At 48.7% G+C, this 21,420-nt stretch overlaps 1 protein-coding gene across 11 annotated transcripts in view; it reads right to left on the bottom strand.

Moving 5' to 3' along the window:
* LOC138526830 (protein-L-isoaspartate(D-aspartate) O-methyltransferase-like) overlaps positions 1 to 21,420 on the bottom strand; it is a 1,059,036-nt gene that overhangs the window by 767,931 nt on the left and 269,685 nt on the right. For 3 of the 11 annotated variants that reach the window (XM_069637546.1, XM_069637554.1, XM_069637556.1), the window contains exon 1: positions 1,730 to 1,831. The exons of 2 other annotated variants lie outside the window; for them this stretch is intronic. The gene's annotated coding sequence lies outside the window, so the exon portion shown is untranslated. Of the gene's footprint in view, positions 1 to 1,651; positions 1,832 to 21,420 lie in introns of those variants that run through there. 6 more of the 11 variants (XM_069637557.1, XM_069637555.1, XM_069637547.1 and 3 more) reach the window with 6 other exon arrangements.

Raw genomic sequence — 21,420 nt, 5'->3', positions numbered from 1 at the left:
CAAGTGTGAGAAATAAATCTAGTCCTTCTTTCCACTGAATTCTGAGACTTGAATGACCTAAATTTAAAATCGTGAAGAAAACTAGAATTCCCCAAATTCACTGAAAAAAAAACAGAGGACTTTCTTAAACATGGGGGAAACTTGAGAGCTGTGTGGCCTTAATGTTTCTGAAGGTGCCCCCGCCCATTTGAAATGTTACTCTCACCCCAACAAAGTTTTGGGTCTAGTTGCACCCCTGCCCAATGAAATGGGCCAATCTCTGCTGCGCTAAAAGCTTATTTTGGCCAAAATTCCTGCTATATTTCGATTGACAACACTACTAAAGATGATCGCAACCTTAATGGCAGCGAGAATGCTTGCGGAAGACGGGTGGGCAGAAAGAGCTGTGGGTACCGAAGATCTCTCAAGTTTCCCCATGCCATGTGTGAGTAGATCCTCCAGTCCTATATTTTCCTTGGAATTTTTTGACTCGTAGTACTGCATACTTGCCAACTCTACTGATTTAGGCAGTAGGCTACTGCTTTGTAACCAGTCCTGCCACCTACAGATTTGGGTGACAGATCCTACTGCTTTTTACAGGGGCAGGTAATGAATGCGACTCTAAGCAGGCTGCTTGAGATTAGACCAGCCCAGGACAAAGCATGCAACACATTAGTTAGTCGTCTGTGCGGTGGGCGGGTAAGTGATTACTTTGAGTGATGAGCTCGGACCAATCCAGTGACCCGACAGCTACAGGACTCTGCCCTGCACTCTGGCCAGACAGGCCGTAGGTGAACTACCAGTGAAGGCAAGTGGCAGAGCGCACCACCATCACACAGCATCTGCATATAAGACAGAGGAGGGTATCAGTCTCCATGTTGTTCAGTTATTCATCCTGCACTGCAGGAATAAATATGTATTGCCCATGCTGCTGCTACAGAGCAGTGGCAAACGTTGCCTACCAGCTCTGTGGGATTACCTTCTGTGAAGTTAGGTAATTGAATTCGGTGTTAACTTACCATTACATTTGAACATCTTTCCATGTTGTGCTGTTTGATGGGTTGTGTATTTTAGAATGCTCCAGTTGTGCCAACAATGTATGTTTTGTATTTTCCTATGTTGTAATTATGCAAAGTATTATTTTTTAAACTTGAAAAACCCTACATCTTTTTGGTCACACAATGTTGGCAGTTATGGGACAGAATTGCAAATGGTAAAAGCAAAACTACACGCCCTAGAATGATGCACTAATCCAATCACGATAATATGAAATACTGAAGCGCGATATGGGGAAACGTCACGGCTCGGGTGATGCTTCCTTGGAGTTTTACCACACACTAACGTTTTCATATATGTTATGTCAAAGTGAGGACAGATACTTCAGGTGTTTATTACAACTGCACGAAATGTCTCCGAATCTCTCTAAATCGACACGGTATGAGAAGCGATCAGCACTAGTTGGGGAAATTGCGTTGCAGTTGTGCGGTATTGGGAAACACTGTATTCAGTGATCTTCAGTTCTTTATGGATGCATTACTCATATTGTAAACGAATTATGTTCGGAAACATAAGAGTATACCACTTTATCTTAAAACGAACCACTTAATTGCAAAGAAACGACTGCTCTGTGGCCCCTTCCCTTCGGTGCTTTAATGCTATTTTCAAAACCAACCTTTGACTCCGTTGGATTTGGGGGGCTTTTCTTACCAGTTCACGCTTGCTTTTACGTCTTCATGGCAACGTCACTTACTTTGACAACGCTTTTTACGGTAGCAGGCACTCGCCTCACCCGGCCCTTCTCTGTGTCTATAAGGAAGCGAGTGAACCGCATACGTAAAGATGGGATTGTAGCGTCCTCCTGTGATTGGTTCTGTGTAGTGTCCGTCTGACTTGGCCACGCCTCTTTGTTGTTTTTCAGCGGACAATCTTTACAGTTACTCTGTGTGATCTCAGTCAGTTACCAGTCCCCCGCCACGAGCCATGTACTTACGGGGAAGGTTCTCTCCTCGAAACAGAAGTCGTCGATGCTGCCACCCGTGCTTCTGTGATTTAGTATTAGGTATAGGTACAGGTGGGCGAGCCAGCGAGAGAGGATCTTCTGTGGGAGCCCTGCAACCAGTTTCTTCCCTGCTGGTTTATTTATTTAAATTTGTATAGCGCGCAAGCAGCCCAGGGGCATTGAGGCGTTGTTACTTGCATGAGCTAAGAGGCATATTACAGAAAGGAACAAGCAAGGTTATCATTGCAGTTTATGGGGTTGGTCAATACAATTTAAGCAGTGGGTCCTATGGTTGGTATTCATGCTGCTGCGAGGGACCTTATGAGAAGAGGGTGGTTTTCAATGCTTTGCGGAAGGCTCGGAGGGAGGGCTCACTGCGGATGGTGGGAGGTAGGGCATTCCAATGAGTGGGTGCGAGATAGGGGAAGCTGGATCCACCTGCTTTGGATTTTTTTACAAGTGGCACAGAGAGCATGTTGGTGTAGGGTGATCTTGTTGGCCTTGTAGAGGCGACGGAGTGGATTCTTTGTGAGAGGTAGTCGGGGGCAGTGAGATGGATGCATTTGTGTGTCAGTGTGAGCGCTTTGAAAATTATTCTCTCCTTAATTGGGAGCCAGTGGGCTAGTTTTCTGGCTTCTGAGATGTCTCTTTTGGCAATACCTTGGGCTGCTCGGAGAGCACTATTCTGGATGACTTGTAGCCTCTCCAAGTTTCTTTTAGAGGTTCCTAGGAAGAGTATGTTACAGTAGTCTAGCCTGGAGCCGGTGATGGCTCTGGCTATGTTTGTGCAGTTCTGTTTGGAGAGGAAAGGCCTGACTGCGTTGATCAGTTTAGCATGATATGCGGCTGAGGAGGCAATGGCGTTGACTTGTCTGTCCATGGAAAGGTTAGAGTCTAGATAGACTCCAAGAGTTTTGACTGAGTCTGATACAGGTATTTTGATGTTGTCGATGGTGAAGTGACTGAATTGGGAGTCAAGTTTTTTTAGCGTTTCGGGGGAACCTATCAGTAGGAGTTCTGTCTTGTCAGAGTTGAGGCATAGTCCATTGTCTGCCATCCAGGCTTGGATGGTGGTGTAGAAGTTGTTAAGGGTCATGGCGTCAGTGTCGTAGCTGCCTGTGAGGGTAAGGAGGATCTGGGTATCGTCCGCGTAGTTAGTGTAGGAGATACCCATAGCGATGAGGAAGAGGGGTCGTGTGAAAATGTTGTAGAGTGTGGGTGAGAGGCATGAGCCTTGGGGCACGCCAAAGAGTATGGTAGTGGGTGAGGCAGAGGCTAGGTCGGAGAATATTTGCATGGTTCTGTCTTGTAGGAAGGATGTGATCCATGCTGTGGCGTCAGGGGAGAACTTGGCAGTGGAGGAGAGATGATGGCAAAGGACGTCATGATCTACGAGATCGAACGCTGCAGATAAGTCAAGGAGTAGGAGAAGAGCTGGTTTGCCCATGTCTCTGGCATCGTCCATTTGGTTTTTCAGGTCCAATAGGGCGGTTTCAGTCCCATGTCTAGGGCGGAAGCCAGATTGGCGGAGTCCCAGGAGTTTGTTTTCTTCGATGAAGTGCTGAACCCGCAGATAGGCTGCTTTGTCGAGTATTTTGAGGAGGAAAGGTACAGTGGTGATGGGTCTATAGTTGTTGGGGGAGGTGGGATCGAGAGTTGGTTTTTTTAAGAGGGGGCGGACCCATGCTTCCTTGAGGGAGGTGGGGACTTTCCCTGTAGCGAAGGAGGCATTGACAAATGCTGTCAGGAAGGGAGCAAGCGCTTCAGTGCAGTCCTTGATGAGAGTGGCTGGGCAGGCATCACCTTTACAGTTGGATGCTTTGATGTTCTTCATTATGTTAATGATGTCCTTTTCCTGTATGGATTTGAAGGAGAAGGGATGGGGAGGGTCTTGGGCTGGTGGTGGGACAGGGATATGAGTATTGAGCAGGGCTTGTTTGGTAGCTAGAATTTTGCTTTGGAGGCAGCTCAGTTTAGTTAGCATTGCCGTTTGAATTTTGTCGCACCAGGCTTTGTCTTTGGTGAAGTTCTGGGGGGTGGGAGTAGGAGTCTCTAGCTCCCTAAATATTGCAAAGATTTCTTTTGTGCTGGATTGGGCTTCCGAGATTCTGGATTCAAATGATTTGGATTTTGCCCGGGTGATAGCTTTTTTGTACTCCGTAGAGCAGGCTTTAAAGAGCAGCTTGTCTTTGTCAGTGTGGGACGTTTGCCACTGAGTAAGTGCTGCCTTTTTCTCGTTTCGGAGTGCGAGCAAGTCTGGGGTGAACCAAGAGTTAGAGTGGGTGATGGGTTTGTATTCCCCGGGTTTAAGTGGGGCAATGGAGTTGATAGCTGCTTTAATGGCAGCATCGTAGGTTGATGCAAGAGTTTCTGGGTCTGTGGAAAAAGGTGGTCTGAAGGCTGGGCCTTGGAGGAAGGGCAGTAGTCTTTCCTTAGTGAGCTGGCGGGAGCTTCTTGTGAGGCAAGGTGGTAGGGGTTGGGGTGGCGGGGTAGAAGAGCTAGTGGAGAGGATGCTAAATGTGATGATATGGTGGTCAGACCATGGGGTGGGAGTGTTTCCAGTGATGATGAGTGGGCAGTTGTGCTGAGCAATCCAGTCGAGTGTTCTGCCCTGAGTGTGCATTGGGCTAAAGATGGTGTTCTTATAGCCTAGTGTTGTTAGGGCTAAGTCAAAGGATTTGGCTGCTGGGTCCTTATTATCCTGGAGGCCTAGGTTGACGTCCCCAAGGAGAATGGCTTTCGAATGTTTTTTGAGGTTGTCAGATAGGAGTTGGATGAGGGAGGCTTGGAAGTCTTCTACTGGGCATGGAGGGCGATAGACAATATGAGCAGTAATGGTACAGTTGGGGGAGAGGACAATTTTGACTTGGAGGTAGTCGTCGTTGCTGTGTAGGGATTTTTCTATCTTTCTAATACTGTAGCAGTCCTTAGCGATGATTGCGACACCTCCACCTTTAGAGGGGCGATCTTGTCTGGTGATGGAGTAGCCAGAAGGGAGTGCGAGGGAGAGCGCAGGGCCAGAGGCCTCGTGTAGCCAGGTTTCAGATATCATGAGCAGGTCAAGGTCATGGGTGGTTATGAGGTCGTGAATGTCTAGAGCGTGGGCGCTGATGTATCTGGCATTGATCATGGCACATTTGAGGTGGGGTTCTGTGACGACTAGGGAGGGGTCTGTGGGGGGAGAGGGTGAGGTGATGGGCATGGTCGGTGTGGGGATGGGGGCTCCAGTGGTGTTGTGGTGGGGGGCAGTAGAGGAATTGCATATCATATATTTAGCACTGGGGGGCGCAGTTTCAGTGGTGGTGGGCACAGGTGAGATCACATTTGGCACAATAGTATTCACAATGGGGGTAGAAGAATTGCATATCACACATTTTGCACTGGGGGCGCAGTTTCAGTGGTGGTGGGCACAGGTGAGATCACATTTGGCACAATAGCCTTCACAATGGGGGTAGAAGAATTGCATATCACACATTTTGCACTGGGGGGCGCAGTTTCAGTGGTGGTGGGCACGGATGGGGAGAAATTGCGGGTAGAGGTGGTACAATTAGGTGTGGGGTGGAGTGTATCATTTGCTACTGTATAGGGGTAATTGAGAAGGCTTTAGGCTTTATGGTTAACCGCCTGAGTATGGCCATGTAGGTGGGTGGGGTGGGTTGCGAGATACGGGAGCATAGCCGCGTATTGCGGATGTTAGTGGGAAGGGGATTGGAGCTGATGGTGGGCTCTATGGTGCGAGCGCGTAGTCTGGAGCTCCTGGTGGACAAGTCTTGGTGTAGGAAGCGGCAGTGGGCGAGCTCCTTACCTCTGTGATGTTGCATGTTATCGTGGCAAATGGCAGCCGAGCAGCGAAGAGCTACAAAGAGGAGTGCAGGCCTTGTCCTCTGGCCTTCTCCTCGCGGCTTCGCCTGGCGGTGAGCCCCGTCTCCCTTTATGGTGGGGGGGATGGAGCCGGCAGGGCGGGAAGCCGTATCAGGCTGCGGGCGGCGGGCGGGAAGACGCATCGGGTTGGCGGGAGTTTCAAAAGATACTTTTTGAAAAGCATTGTTGCAGACGGTGATCATGCTTTCCATGGTGGAGGCCTCTGAAGTGTGCGCGAAGCACACAGGGGCACCAAACGAAGGTCGAACGCTGCAGACAGCTGATCCAGCTCAGCTGATGGGGGCACTCGCAGCGGAGCTGCAAAGAGGAGTGCAGGCATTGTCCTCTGGCCTTCTCCTCGCGGCTTCGCCTGGCGGTGAGCCCCGTCTCCCTTTATGGTGGGGGGGTGGAGCCGGCAGGGCGGGAAGCCGTATCAGGCTGCGGGCGGCGGGCGGGAAGACGCATCGGGTTGGCGGGAGTCTTGCTTGCCCCCTCAACCCCCAAGTGGAACTCTTCTGCACTTGTGCGAGTCCATCGCCAAATGCGCCTGAGGTGTCCCAGAAATAGAAGCTTTTCCAGGTCAGCTTTTGTTTGCATTCAAGGGCTTGCTGTCCTATATAATAGCAGAATTACATATGGAAATCTTCATTACTCCTATTTCTAGTCTTTCTCGTCGAAAACCCTAATCCTGACTTTTAGTAACATTCTTTCTGGTAAAACATGCAGGGCCGATTTCCTTAATCTAGAGTTATTCCAGTGTAGAGATATCACAAGAGTGCGCGCTCTCGCGAGATCTCGCCGCGGACCTTAGCTCCGCCCCCGCGCGCTTCGCGCGCACTACGGGATGAGCGGAGGACGCGACAAGGTGTGCCCTGCTGAGCCCTCCTGTTACGGGGCCCGCTCCTTGTTAATCTGGGACACAGACATTAAGGCCACATCCTCCCAGCCACCTTCAGCCCGTTGGCCATTATTATTAAGGCACACATGTTGTGTGCATCCTGCATGAAACTTGTGAGAGAATAAATACGACGTTACAAGACCAGAGGCTCCTGTCCTTATTACAAGTAATTTACTACATAAATTGGCGACGAGGATCACCACCAGAACCCACAGAGGAGCATGCAAGGAGCAACGCCAACGCCACCATTTCTCCAAACTCCAGGTAGGCCTGCCATTCTATGGCCACAATGGCAGCCCCTATTCACGACATATGTGGAGGCCCTAGGTGGGGCAGGGTTCTCAGCGGCAAGGCGCAGGGCCATGCTACTAAGTGCCCTGGGAGTGGAAGGACAGAGAATATTCGAGAGTCTCACCCCGATACCGGTGGCTGGCGACAATGACGATGTTTTCAAGGAAGCGGTCAGGAGAATCATAAAAAGGTTTGCCAGTAAAGAGAACACAGTGCTCCACCGGATACGGTTTTACACGCGAAGGCAAGAAATGTCTGAACCAGTTGACGATTACGTCACCAAGCTGAGGGAATTAGCAGCGCTGTGTAATTTTGGCAACAATGCGGAGAGTCTCATATGTGACATGTTGGTCGTCCACACTAACAGTCGGAAAGTCCAAGATAAGTTTATTGTCGAAAAGGAACTGCAGTTGGAGAAAGCGATTGAGATCGCCAGAGCAGTCGAGGAAACGGCGGGAAGACGAAAGGAGCTTACTGGGGCCCAGAGTTCCGCAGAAATACAAGCAGTGGGTTTCCATGCAAAAAAAGAAAGGCCGGCAACCGACACGAGAGAAGGGAGAGGGAACAGAAAAGAACCCCTAAAGTGTCACAGGTGCACCAGCACCAAACACCTGGCATTTGACAGGGAGTGCCGAGCCAGAGACAAGGAGTGCTCCATTTGTAAACGCATTGGCCATTTCTCTATTGTGTGTCGGTGGAGGAACAAGAAAGTCTCCAGCCTTAATGCAGATCGCAATACGGAGAAAGAATCATCCTCTGAAGATGAAGGAAGACCCACTGTCATCATGGTTAACAGCACAAGAGCAAGGAGAGAGAAACCTCACTGCATGATCAAGATTGATGGCATGGAAACAAGGGTCATGGCAGATTCAGGGTCGGATCTAACGATCATACCCCTTTGCACGTATAAGGACATGGTGGGAAAGGAAAAGGTGCAAGTGCTAATAACGAAGCACAAACCCACGGTGTTTGGAGGGGCGTCAGTTGAACTGTTAGGATACATCAAAGCCAAAGTAGAATTCAAAGAAAGGGAAACCACAACCAGGGTCTATTTCAGTCACGAAGGCCCAGCAGTGCTAGGGTAGGACGTTCAAGACAAGCTGAAAATCAGACTGGATCCCAGCACCGAAGATCAAGTCCTGTCAGTCAGGGTGACGAGCGGACCTGTTGTCAAAAGCGACTACCCAACACTTTTCTCGGAGGAGCCGGGGCACATCAAGGGTTTTCTGCACAAAATAGTGCTCAAAAGGAATGCGGTCCCTGTAAAGCACAGAGTGAGGCCAGTACCAGCCACGGCAAGGGACATCCTTAGAAGTCAGTTGGAAAAGATGAAAATGGAGGGTGTCATAGAAGAAATCGAAGCATCTGAATGGCTGAGCCCTGTCGTGCTTATAAAGAAACCCCAATCACAGGAACTCAGGGTATGCATAGATCTACGCAGCTTAAACTTGGAAGTCATCACAGATAACTACCCTCTTCCAAGCATAAATGAACTCATTCTGTTAATGAAAGAAGCCAGAATATTTTCAAAACTGGACATGAGGAATGCATACCACCAAATACAGCTACATGAAGAGTCGAAACCCCTCACGGCATTCATCACTCCATTTGGCACATACCAATTCACCAAAATGCCATTTGGATTGTCATCAGCAGCGTCGGCTTTCCAACGCATGATGGATGTTTTGCTAAAGAAAGTTAAAAACGTGGTGTACTTCCAGGATGACATCCTCGTGTATGCGGAGGATGAACAAACGCACGACGCCACGTTAAGAATTGTCCTAAACAAGCTACAAGAAGCAGGGGTGCGGTTACGGTATGAGAAATGCCTGTTCAGAGTAAAAGAACTTGAATACTTAGGATATAAGATTTCAGAAAAAGGTATCAGTCCCAAACAGAATCTCATGCAAGCAATCATTAAAGCACCGGAACCAAACAGCAAAGAGGAAGTAAGATCATTTCTGGGGCTGGCTGAGTACTATGCGAAGTTCATACCGAAGTTTTCCAAGACCACGGCACCCCTTCGCAATGTACTCAAAAAGGGCTCAGAATTTGTATGGCAAGAACCCCAAAAGACGGCAATGGTGAATATAAAACAGCATATCATAGATGCACCATGCCTTCAACCGTTTAATCCGGCGTGGGTAACAGTCGTCACCACCGACGCCAGTGCTTATGGACTGGGAGCAGTGCTAACACAAAAGAAAGGTGACACTGAACACGTTGTGGCCTTTGCATCGAAGGCATTATCGGAGGAGGAACAGAACTATTCCACCATTGAAAAAGAGATGTTGGCCTGCGCATGGGCGGTGGAACATTTCAGGACGTATGTATGGGGCACCAAATTCAAGTTGGTGACTGATCATAAGCCCCTCATCCATATGCTCAGCCCGGGAGGCACAAAAGTATCCACACCCAGATTGGCACGCATTGCAGCCAAGCTGCAAGAGTACACGTTTGAGATCCAGCATATCTAGCATATCTCAGGCTGGAAAAATTCACAAGCTGACTGCATGTCGAGACTGCCGGAGGGTAAGGATAAAGCCACCATGTTCCTTCATGGAGAATGCATAGTTGCATCCATCATGGACTTGAGAGCGCCAGATTGCCTGGAACTCAGTGAGAGACACTGGGAAGAGGAAGACAGGGAAGACCATGATTCGCAAATGGACCAAGGAAGGTTGGCCAAGTGAAAAGGCGTTACCCGAGGGCATGAGACCCTACTGGAAGGTGTCGGACGAACTATCTGAAACGGAGGGGATAATTATGAAGTCAGACCAGATTATTCCTCCCACAGGAATGAGAAGAATCATCCTATGTAGAGCCCACGCGGGCCACTTGGGAAACACCATGACCCGTCGCAGAGTGAGAGAGGCCTACTGGTGGCCATCCATGGACCAGGAAATTCGATCCATGATAGAACGTTGCCATGAATGTCTCAACAGCGACAAGAGACTTAAGGTCCGCCAAGCACCCCTAATACCCACGGAAATTCCAGAAGCTGTGTGGTCAAAGGTTGGCATTGACTTCATAGGGCCTTTGGAAGCAATGGCACCTGAACACCGGTACGGCATAGTACTGGTTGATTACCTATCCAAGTGGGTGGAGGCCGCGTTCGTCCCGAACATAACCACGGCAACCGTTATAGAAGTACTTACAGAAATTTTTCAGAGGGAAGGCCTCCCCAAGGAAGTAGTCACAGACAACGGGGTGCAACTAGCCTCAAAAGACATGGAGGAATTCTTAAAAAAGAATCACATAAAACAAAAGAAAGCGGCCCTATATCACCCCCAAGCAAATGGGCTTGTAGAGAGGGCCAACAGGTTCATAAAAGGCGCCATCCAATTGGCAACGGCTTCGGGCATGGACCCGCTCAAAACCACCAAGGAGGCCATAGCGGCCCACAGACTCACACCAAATGGGATCACCCAAATATCCCCGTTCAAAATGTTGAGAGGGAGGAGTGCGGCATCCACGCTGATTCCACCATGGTTGTCGAAAATACGAGAAGATGAAGCGGTGGACATGGCAGAAGTAGTCTGGAGAATCGAAAGCAATAAGACACGCATGAAATCATGGAGTGATCGGAGAAGAAGAACCAAACAAACGTCTGACATAGGAAAAGGAGACCTGGTTAAAATCCAGTTACCGAAGAAAGATCAAGTCACAGGGTCTCGGTTTAGCCGACCCATTAAAGTGATTCACAAAGGAGCAAATCATGTTCGCACGGAAGACGGGCGAGCATGGAATCTCGAAAGAGTGGCACTATACCAGAAGACTCGAGGAAGAGCGAAGACCCCGGAGAGATCACGAACGGAAACCGAAAGAGACTACGGAGCAGGTGAAGAAAGAGAACCAGAAGGAGACAACAGAGAGAGGGTGGAAACTGAGGTCGAACCGGAAGCACTGGGTGCAGATCCCGATCAGGAGCAACAGGAGAATTGCACCCGAACTGATGATCGGCCCAGAAGAGAACACAGAAGACCGGTGAGATACAATGACTATGTTTTACAATGATTTCGCTGTGCATTGAAAAAGGGAGATGTGTAGAGATATCGAGAGACAGCGCTCTCGCGAGATCTCGCCGCGGACCTTAGCTCCGGCCCCGCGCGATTCGCGCGCACTACGGGACGAGCGGAGGACGCAACAAGGTGCGCCCTGCTGAGCCCTCCTGTTACGGGGCCCGCTCCTTGTTAATCTGGGACACAGACATTAAGGCCACATCCTCCCAGCCACCTTCAGCCCGTTGGCCATTATTATTAAGGCACACATGTTGTGTGCATCCTGCATGAAACTTGTGAGAGAATAAATACGACGTTACAAGACCAGAGGCTCCTGTCCTTATTACAAGTAATTTACTACATCCAGTCTTATTTTCCAACTTTTGGTGTCTTTGGCAGTGGCGTCGCCAGGAATCAAATTTAGGAGGGGCACAGAGAGGGCCAAAGACAAAAGTAGGGGGGGGACCACTCCTGCACAGAGGCTTTTGTGCACGCCAACTACCCACACCTCACTTTACCTCCCCTCCCATCAGATGCAGACAGGAAACCATTCAGTGACTAATGGCCCATCATTAGCAGTTTCGTGAGCTACATTCTGATGGGAGGGGCTGCAAGCTGCTCCATTTGAGACAAAAGGAGTATTACTGTGTGGTATGTAGACGTTTGCCTCAGTGAGTGTCACAAATAACACCACAAACAGAGAACACAGTCACTGCTTGCCTTAGGTGGGGGGGTCACAGGATTTCAGAAGGGGGCACTGCCCCCCCCAGGTCCTCCCCTAGCGACGCCACTGGTCCTAGTTTAGGACCCTGCATGCACCCTTCAGCGTTAACCCCCACACTGCTCCCCGACCACACACAGGCACAAATGAGGAGCAGTGACTGTGGTGTCACATGCCGGAAAGCCGCCAGTCACCTGATCTGGAGTCATAACCCCAGTCCGGGTTTATGCACCGTTACCAAGTGGACGTGTTTTTCTTCATGTGCAGCGACGCGCTGCGCCACAATCAGGCCGGTGTGTCAACGGTAAGAGGCTCCTATTGATGTTATAATAAATGTCACATTGGCGACGAGGATCATTAGAGACCCGCGCGTGATCTACATGAACTGAAATATTTAACAAACAAACAAAGTGTGAGGTGAAAGGCCTACTGATCAACGGCAGAGCCGGCCAACTGACTAACGGCAGCACTGCGTATTAACACACGTGTATATTCAGAGCCTTGGTTTCACACCCCCAACGTTCTGTCACACACGCGATTGAACATAAAGCAGCAGAGCTTCAATAGCCGTGTACTAACACGCGTATATATTCAGAGCCTCGGTTTCACACCCCCAACGTTCTGTTACACGCCCAGATGAATATAAAGTAGTGCAGCTTCGTTTCAGCAACCCTGACAGCCTGAAATTATTAACAGGAACGAACGAAAACACGATTCAATGTTTGAAAAGCCACAATATATGATTGGGAAGCACAGACACTACAGTCAACAAGGATTCCATATATCACTGACTAAAGAGACAGAAGTAAAACTGTTAATTGGACAATAAAAACACCCCAAAACACCAACCCTGGATATTGGTGAGTGAAATCCAGCCAGCCTGAGGCCACATTGATTTTCTTTCTTCTCTTCTCTTGATTTTCATCCAAGTAAAGACTACATTTGTGAAACGCCACTGCGCCAGCCATGTCCAGCGCTGAAACAAGCCCTACAAGGACTGGTGTGAGCTCATCAGCAGGAAGAAATGTCAATCCACACCCAGCATTAACCACCCTCATGCCACCTTTTGACCCGTTCACCACGGGTGCAGCAATTCGGTTGGGAAATCTGGATACAACAATTTGAAATGCATCTGGATGCAAGAGAAATCACTCTAGCTAAAAAGAAACGCACATTTCTTCTACTCAACATCGGAGCAGCAGCACTACGCCTGTTCAACGCAATCCCAGACCGTGGTGACGCAAAGAACTACAATGCTGCAAAGAATGCCCTTACCAATATATTGAATCCCGAACTCAATCCAGACTATGAACGTTTTCATTTCTGTATGGCTAGACAACGTGAAAACGAGACAGTGGACAAATTCCATGCACGCCTACATGAAATGGCAGTCAGCTGTGAATTCCCCAACGAAGAATTCGCCATCCGTCTTCAAATCATAAATGGAGGGCCATCCTGTCGGAGAGGAATGTAAGCCTGTCTGAATCTTAGAAATGGCACGCCTGCGCGAACAAACCGAAGACCAAGTGGCAGTAATCGAGGCGGCAATCCAAAGGCTCCCGATCGACAACCCAAAACCAACGGAACACGTTGCTGCCATATCAAAACACCCGAGAACAGGGCGAGTGAAGAGGAAACTACTAAAACTCAAACGTCACAAGAGAGAGATAAGAAATGCAAATGGTGTGGAGGCCCGTGGCACAGAGGAGAATCCTGTCCTGCATGGGGATCAACATGCCGCAAGTGTAATCGCCTCAACCACTATGCAGCTGTCTGCCTGAACCCACCGAACAGAAGTGATAGAGAACAAACACATGATCGCCGGAAGAAATTCGCCCCCCGAGAACTACCACGTCAGCCAGGAAGGAAAGGAAGGGCGAGAGCAGTGGATCACTCCCAGAGATCACCGGACACAAGTGAAAGCGAAGACAGTGAAGACTGCACCTCCGGAGAGAAGGGACCATGATAAATGGAGAAAACCCAGCAAACGAGTACACCATGTGCACCTCATCTCAGCCGTAGAGCCGCAACGGTCCAAACAACGGAAGAGGCCATCATGCACTGTCATTTCTGACGGAGAACCACTGCGCGTGGTCATAGACAATGGCGCGACTGTCAATGTAATGCCAGTATCAGCATTTAACAAACTCCACACAAAGCCCAAACCTCAAAAAAGGAAGGTCAGACTATATGCTTACGGCTGCAAGAAACCTCTGCCAGTGCAAGGATCGTTCAAATCTGATTTTTCCCACAACAATGCTATGTGCCGAGCACAAGTCTATGCCATTGATGCTGAATGTGAAACACTACTCAGTTGTAGAACTGCCGAGAAACTGAAATTAATCCATTTTGCCTTCAACACCCAGTGCAGGAAGATTGATGATTTGCTAAAACCACATCACCGGGTATTCCAAGGCATCGGGTGCCTAAAGGGCAGATAAATCAAACTCCATATTGACCCCACCATTGAACCGAAAGCAGTACGCCATTGCCGAGTACCATTCCACATGAGGGAAGCTGTAAAAAAAGAATTAGACAAACTAGAAGCTGCGGGCATCATAGAGAAAACATCAGGGCCAACCCCATGGGTATCCCCCATGGTAGTTGCAAAAAAAACAAAACAACCCAACGCAGTACAAATCTGTATTGATATGCGGCTTCCTAATGCAGCCATTGGAAGGGAACGCCACATTACACCGACCATAGATTAATTTATTGTTGACTTAGCGGGGGCTACAGTCTTCAGCAAGCTTGACCTCAGGTCTGGATATCACCAGCTTAAACTAGCCAAGGAGTCGAGATACATTACTACTTTCTCCTCCCACCTCGGACTGCGATGCTACATCGGCTAAACTTCGGAATATCGTCAGCTGCCGAGGTATTCCAGCACGAAATTCGAAAAGTCCTCACTGGCCTTGAAGGGACAATGAACATTAGTGATGACATCATCGTATATGCGTCCAATGAAGGCGAACACCTTAAGTGCCCGGCAGCGTTTCTACGCAGGCTGGAAGAATCCGGACTGACCCTGAACGCTGAAAAATGCGAGTTCACAAAAGAAGAACTGAGTTTCTTCGGATACTTTTCAACGCACAAGGAGTATCGCCAGATCCTGCCAAAGTCAATGACATCAAAAACACCAGACCACCAGCATCAGTCACAGAAGTAAGGAGTTTTATGGGAATGGCGACATACTGTGCGAGATTTATTCCAGATCTCGCCACCATTGCATGTCCTCTCCGCGAACTGACCAAGAAGGACCAAAAGTGGGAATGGTTGCCTGCCCATCAACAAGCGTTCCAGCAGATCAAAGACACTCTATCTGTGTCCACAACCATGGCTTTCTTCGATATAAAAAGGCATATAGAACTTCTAGTTGACGCTAGTCCAGTTGGCCTAGAAGCTGTACTTACCCAGACTGACAATGATGGAAACATCTACCCAATTGCCTTTGCCGGTCGTGCGCTAACCAAGACAGAACAGAATTACGCACACATAGAGAAAGAGGCCCTCGCTATTTTATGGAGATGCAGGCATTTTAAAGTTTACCTACTAGGCAAAAATATTCTCAGATCACAAACCACTCATTCCAATTTTCAGAGGATCGGCACCTCATCCACCAGCTCGTATCGAAAAATGGATGCTTCAACTTCAACCTTACAACATAGAGGTGGAGTACCGACCAGGGACAGACAACCCAGCTGATTATCTGTCTCGTCACCCACGACCCACCACAAAGGAAGAAGAACACCACGCTAAGGAAACAGATGAACATGTATGCTACATCGTAGCCTGGGCCGACCACAAGCTTTGACTTTACAAGAGATAGCCAACGAAACCGAGACAGACACCATCTTAACCCACACCATAACCGCCATCCAATCAGGGAATTGGAAGAACTTCCTTGCCTCCATGGCTCAGCGCACTGCAGCGGCCCAAGTCAAACTTCAATCCCTCTTCGGAATCCGTCACAAACTTACTGTAGCTCCTGAAGGGGATATACTGAAGGGCCACCGCATTGTACTACCCTCATTGTTAGGAGAGCGAGACCTCAAACTAGCACACAGCAGGCACCAAGGTATTGTGAAAACAACAGCATATTTGAAATCCAGGATGCGGATGGCCAACATGCAACAGAGGGTGATGGAGCTAGTAGGATCATGTGCAGCCTGCCAAGCCACCTGGAGAGCTGAGAATCCAGAACCTATCATCAGCACCCCAAGGAGCTTTAAACGGTGGGAAGCTGTTAGTATTGACTTTTGTACAATTGCAGGGGAAGGTTACCTACTTGTCTTAATTGATGAATTTAGCAGATATCCTGAAGTCGAACACGTAGCGTCCACTGATGCCGAGAATATGACTCTTGCATTGGAGAAGATATTTGCAATACATGGGATCCCATCAGAGATCAAAAGTGACAATGGACCACCATTCACCAGCCAAGAACTACGCCAATTCCTTCAAGATCTCAATGTGCGGCATAAACGGATTACTCCAGGGTGGCCACAGGCGAATGGTGATGCAGAACGATTTATGGGGTCACTTAACAAAGCTATCCGCATCGCCAAGGAAAAAGGACATTCATGGCTGAAAGCAGTATATCGATTTCTGAGAACCCACAGGCAGACCCCGCATTCCTCGACAGGAATCAGCCCAGCAGCGCTCATGTTTGGAGTACCTAAACAAGCAGAACTCCCTATACACCCCTGGTGGGTAGCGCCTGAACCAGATCTTCCAACCATAGACGCCAAAAGAGTGAGACGGAATGAACAAGAGAGCATTTCTCGACGAGCCAGAGACCGAGAGCTAATTCCCAGAGACACAGTTATTGTAAAGAACCGAGCCACCCCCAAGAAGATGTCCCTCAATTTTGAATACCAGCCCTGAACAGTCAGTGCCGCCAATCACAGTATGGTTACAGCTACTCGAGGGAGTGAGACTGTAACAAGAAATATTTCACACTTCAGGAAAGTACCGCCTGAGTTGTGGGAAGAAAACCAGGAAGCCGTGAGAGAAGGAACTGGATCACTGAGGGAAGGAACTAGATCACTCTATCGGCCTTTAAGTCAATCGCCCTACCAATCGCCAAGCCAATCAAGACCTGGACTATATGAGACACTTAGAGAACCAAAAACTCCCAATCGGCAAGAAGAAGAAATCCAGCCTGAGAGCTCCCTGGCGGATAACCCGGAGAGATGTAATCCCCGATGCCACCTGAGGGAAAGACCAAAACCATCATCACGCCTGCAGGGCTATGTAGTGGATGGGATTTACCAGCAGGGGAGCCTGCCCACATACACCTGAAAGACTAGAATAGACTACATCTGTTTGTGTTAGTTATTGCTAAGTATTGTTAAAACATTCCAAGTTGGGGAGGAATGTGGTGTCACGTGCCGGAAAGCAGCCGGTCACGCGTTAAGGGAAATCAGGAAGGGGAACAATAAAGGTATCACCGGATCTGGCGTCATAGCGCCAGTCCGGGTTTATGCACCGTTACCAAGAGGACATGTTTTTCTTCATGCGCAACGACGCGCTGCTCCACAATCATAAGGCCGGGGTTTCACCGGTAAGAGGCTCCTATTGATGTTATTATAAATGTCGCAGTGACCAAGAGCTCAAACAACAGTGACTTTATTCTAGCTCTACACCATGTAAACTGACTTTCCTGTCCCGCTACCCGCTCCGTCACCCTACCCTTGCTCTTGATGTCACTTCCCTGCTCCCATAAACGTGAGCTGGCATGGATGCAGGCATCACAAACCCCCCTCCCCTTTCTTAACAAAACGTTATACTTCAGTCCATCTCTTCTATGAGTTGCTGTGGCCTCATCCGTGCCTGTTGAGGTCTTCCGGTCTTGCTCATCTGGCACGGATCATTACCCATCAATACAGGTGACACGTCCTGTTCTTCGGTGGAGTCCTCTCGATCTCCTTCATAAGTAGTATCCCACTCCCTTGGATCAGAGTCTTCCTCTTGTGTTCGAGTCGCAATGACTCCAGGCATCCTTTTGAAATGTGAGGGGTTTCAAGACGCTTTCCTCCTTTCACCCTCCGCTGTAATGAGGAAGCCTTTCACCTGGGCAACCCTCAGTGGCTCACTGCTGAAAGCAGTGGCGTGCTTGTGGGTCTAGGGTTGACCCACTATTACCACATCCCCTACCTCTAGATCATTCATGCTTTCCTAGCCCCATCAGCTCGCGCCTTCATGCTCTCATTGGCTCTCCATCTCGTCTCCGCATCTCAGAGTCCCCTTCATAGCTTTCTCCCAGGCCCACAACGTGCTGGATCCGGGTGCAAATGTTCCTCCTAAACATAATTTCTGACGGTGCCTTTCCAGTGGTGCTTTGAGGGATATTTCTGTAGTCCCTCACTGCCATCAAATTCTGAGGTCCTGTTGTGGGTCTACGCTGGCACATTATCCCATCTGTCTCACCTGCTTCCATCAACCGGATTCAATGCATTTGAAGATGATCTTGATCATTTTCTGTCTCTTGTGCGATGTGGGTCAGGTCGACTCGTATAGATGCGGCTGCTTGTATGACGTAATGTATGTATTGATCCGCTATCGCGGGTGGCGAAGTAGAGCTCTTGCGAGGATACCGAGACAGGAAATCGGCTGGATTGTCCTCTTTCCCTGGGCGATTAATTTATTTATTATTAACATTTTTAAAGCACGTATCAGCCCGGGGGCATCGTGGCGCTGTTACAGACATCTTACATCAACGTGAAAGTCACTGAACAAGGCACAGTACATACTTAGTTGCAGGCCGAGTAAGGGTGGTAGGAGGGGCAGCGAGGGAAGGATGTGTTAGTTAAAGAGTGTTGTTTTTAGCTTTTTCCAGAAGGATGGGAGGGAAGACTTGGCTCTGAGTGAGTTGGGTAAGGTGTTCCAAATTTTGGGTGCTAAGTGTGGGAAGCCAATCCCGCCAGCTCTGGCTCTTTTGATAGGTGGGATGCGTAGGATGTTGGCGTGGCAAGTTCTTTTGGGACGTGATGAGGTGTCTCTGGACAAGGTTTCTGATAGGTAGGGAGGGGCAGAGAGGCTTAAGCATGTGTGTGTTAGGGTGAGAGTCTTGAAGGTGATTCTCTCCTCAACCTGAGCCAGTGGGCAGCTCGCCTGGCCTGCGTGATGTGGACTCTTTTGGGATCCTGAGAGCTGCTCTAAGAGCATTATTTTGGACTATTTGGAGTCTATTAAGATTTTTAGCTAGGAGAACATTGCAGTAATCTAATTTAGCCCTGATGGTTGCTCTCGCTATTGATAGGCAGTTCTGGTCGGAGAGGAATGGCTTGACTGTGTTTATAAGCTTAGTGGTGTGGGCAGATGCAGGGGTGATAGCACTGACCTGGCGAGTCATGGACAGCCTGTAATCTAGGTAGACCCCTAGTGTCTTGACTGGGATGATGGAGCTATCGATAGTAAAGTTTCAGTATTGTTGGCTGAGTTTGGCTTGTATTTCTTTGGGGCCCATAATGATGATCTCGGGTTTTATCGCTGTTGAGACACAGCCCATGTTAGGCAGAATCATGTGCAGTGCCCTTAGGGACCACTACACATGATTAAGACTACAGGTGGCAATACAAGTTTTACCTTTGGTACAAGCCTGTACTACTATGTCAGAGTGGTAGCAGTGGCGGAGCAGCCAGGCTTATCTCAAGAGTATATGAGCAGTAGCAGAGATTACACAAAGGGACGACAATTACTGTGACTCACGCAAACACTGACTCAAGTACATTTATTTTTAAACCATTCATTATAAACGCAACACTTCTATTAAACTTAAACAAAAACCACACATCAAATATACTACAACTAACCAATTCACTTTGTACAGTATGTCTCAAGGTAAGTACCTTGTGTTTGAATGAACCGGTGTTATGAACAAAACACGTTACCATGAATAAGATTGTGATCACTTTTTGACAGTTCGGTCTACTAAATAAACGCGTATCCATGACATGAAATGCTACCGGGGCAAAAACACACTTAGCACCTGAGATACCCAGAGGCAAAAATCTCAGGCAATATTTTGGTTAGGCAGACAGAATCGAGAAACGCTCATAGACAAGAGTTCAAAAGTCAAAGGGCCGGAGCCAGGGTCAAGTGACACCAGGGGCCTGTTGCCGAAGATCACACAGTCAGATAGATCACGATTCAACGTAGCCAAGAGTACTTTGATATTGTCAATGTTCGGAAGCAAAAGTTATAAGAAGGAGGGAAGGCAAGGGAAAGCCTTGGAAATGAAGAAAAGGGATTCACCCAGTTTCCTCAAGCAGAACACAGTACCTTATTCCAATGGTCCAGCTGGTGCCCTGGCAGTTGTTCCTGTTGGTTTCCCGCAGACCCACGATTCCTGGAGCTTCGTTGTGAAGGAGGACGTCTGAAGGGGGTCTGCACCACACAGGGATGAAGCGGGCAGCAGCAACAACGAATAAAAGGTGCGCTCCTTAAAAACAGGAGAGGCTCTTCAAATGGCTATCTGGACCACTACAGCGGTGTGCAGCGATTTCGACCAAGGAAGAGGATCCTCTGGCTGTGGAAGATGAGCTGGTTATCCCCACCAGCCTCAAGGGAAGAAGACTCCGGACTGGATCTCCTCTTAGTCGTTGAAGGGTAGATAGCTCAGGACTGCAGGAGGGCTTCACCGGGACGGGATAGTTCTCTCCGCTTCTCTTTGGTTCCTTGTAGTTCCAGTGGCGACTCTCTGACTTCTAGCCCAAGAGACCTGCCTTTTATGCGCAAAACCCCCATTCACACAGCCTGGCTGTCAATCACCTCAGCCAATCATGGCAAAGTGCGACTTGGGTTTCCTAGGATACCCTGTGCATGGGGTGACTACACCCCTCCCTCACATTCAGCCCACCTAGACACCCAGGCGCCTGGTGGAGGGCTTCTGAGCAGAAGCCCGCCAAAAGACGGTGAACAAAGAAGGCGAACCTAGTTTGCCATGCAAAGTAAAACACAAGAAGGACTTTAACAAAAAGAAATGGCGAATAAACCCAACCGGAGTCAAAAGAAAGATGATTTGGTCCAGCGGGTTTATGTTCGAGGCTAATATAATAGCCAAGAACAATACCACGTTTAATATAATCGCGGTAGGAAAGTTAGGGTAGATGTCACTGCCACCAGCCAAATCTAAATGTTAAAAGAGCGAAACAATGCTCTAGGAGATACAGATAAAAAGGGATATGAATTAACCCTTTCCAGTACTCCATGGAAGATGGGGTGTACTGGATCTGTGGTAGATTGACTAATTAAAGTTAATGGGAACTTTACCCTTTTCTGGGGGACTGTAGTCAGCCTCTGAAATGGAGTCGGGGGAAGTCTCAAAGACAACCCTGTGCCACGGCATTGAAGGTGCTGTGTGACACACAGGAAGAAGGGGGCTACGGAAGTGGTGTACTTCAGAGTCCACAATCAAAAAAACAGAGAAATACACATGGCAAAACATAGGTAAGAGTAGGGGAAAAGCTCACACTCTTACCAAGTGGAAATAAATAAACTCCAGAAGTCCAGCAAAGCTGCTGGGGGACTCACTAGGTGAGGGAAATTAGCCATAAATGAGAATTCATCCTAACAGCCCATTTGCTGCCATCCATGCTTGGATGGTTGTGTAGATCTGGAGGAGGGCTGCAGCGACCTTGTCATGTATGCCAGAGAGTGGTAGGAG

The sequence above is a fragment of the Ambystoma mexicanum genome, chromosome 14 (assembly GCF_040938575.1).
Source record: "Ambystoma mexicanum isolate Mex_15411 chromosome 14, UKY_AmexF1_1, whole genome shotgun sequence".
NCBI lineage: Eukaryota > Metazoa > Chordata > Amphibia > Caudata > Ambystomatidae > Ambystoma > Ambystoma mexicanum.
The sequence above is the reverse complement of the archived record's forward strand: the minus strand, read 5'-3'. Positions and strand labels throughout refer to the sequence as shown.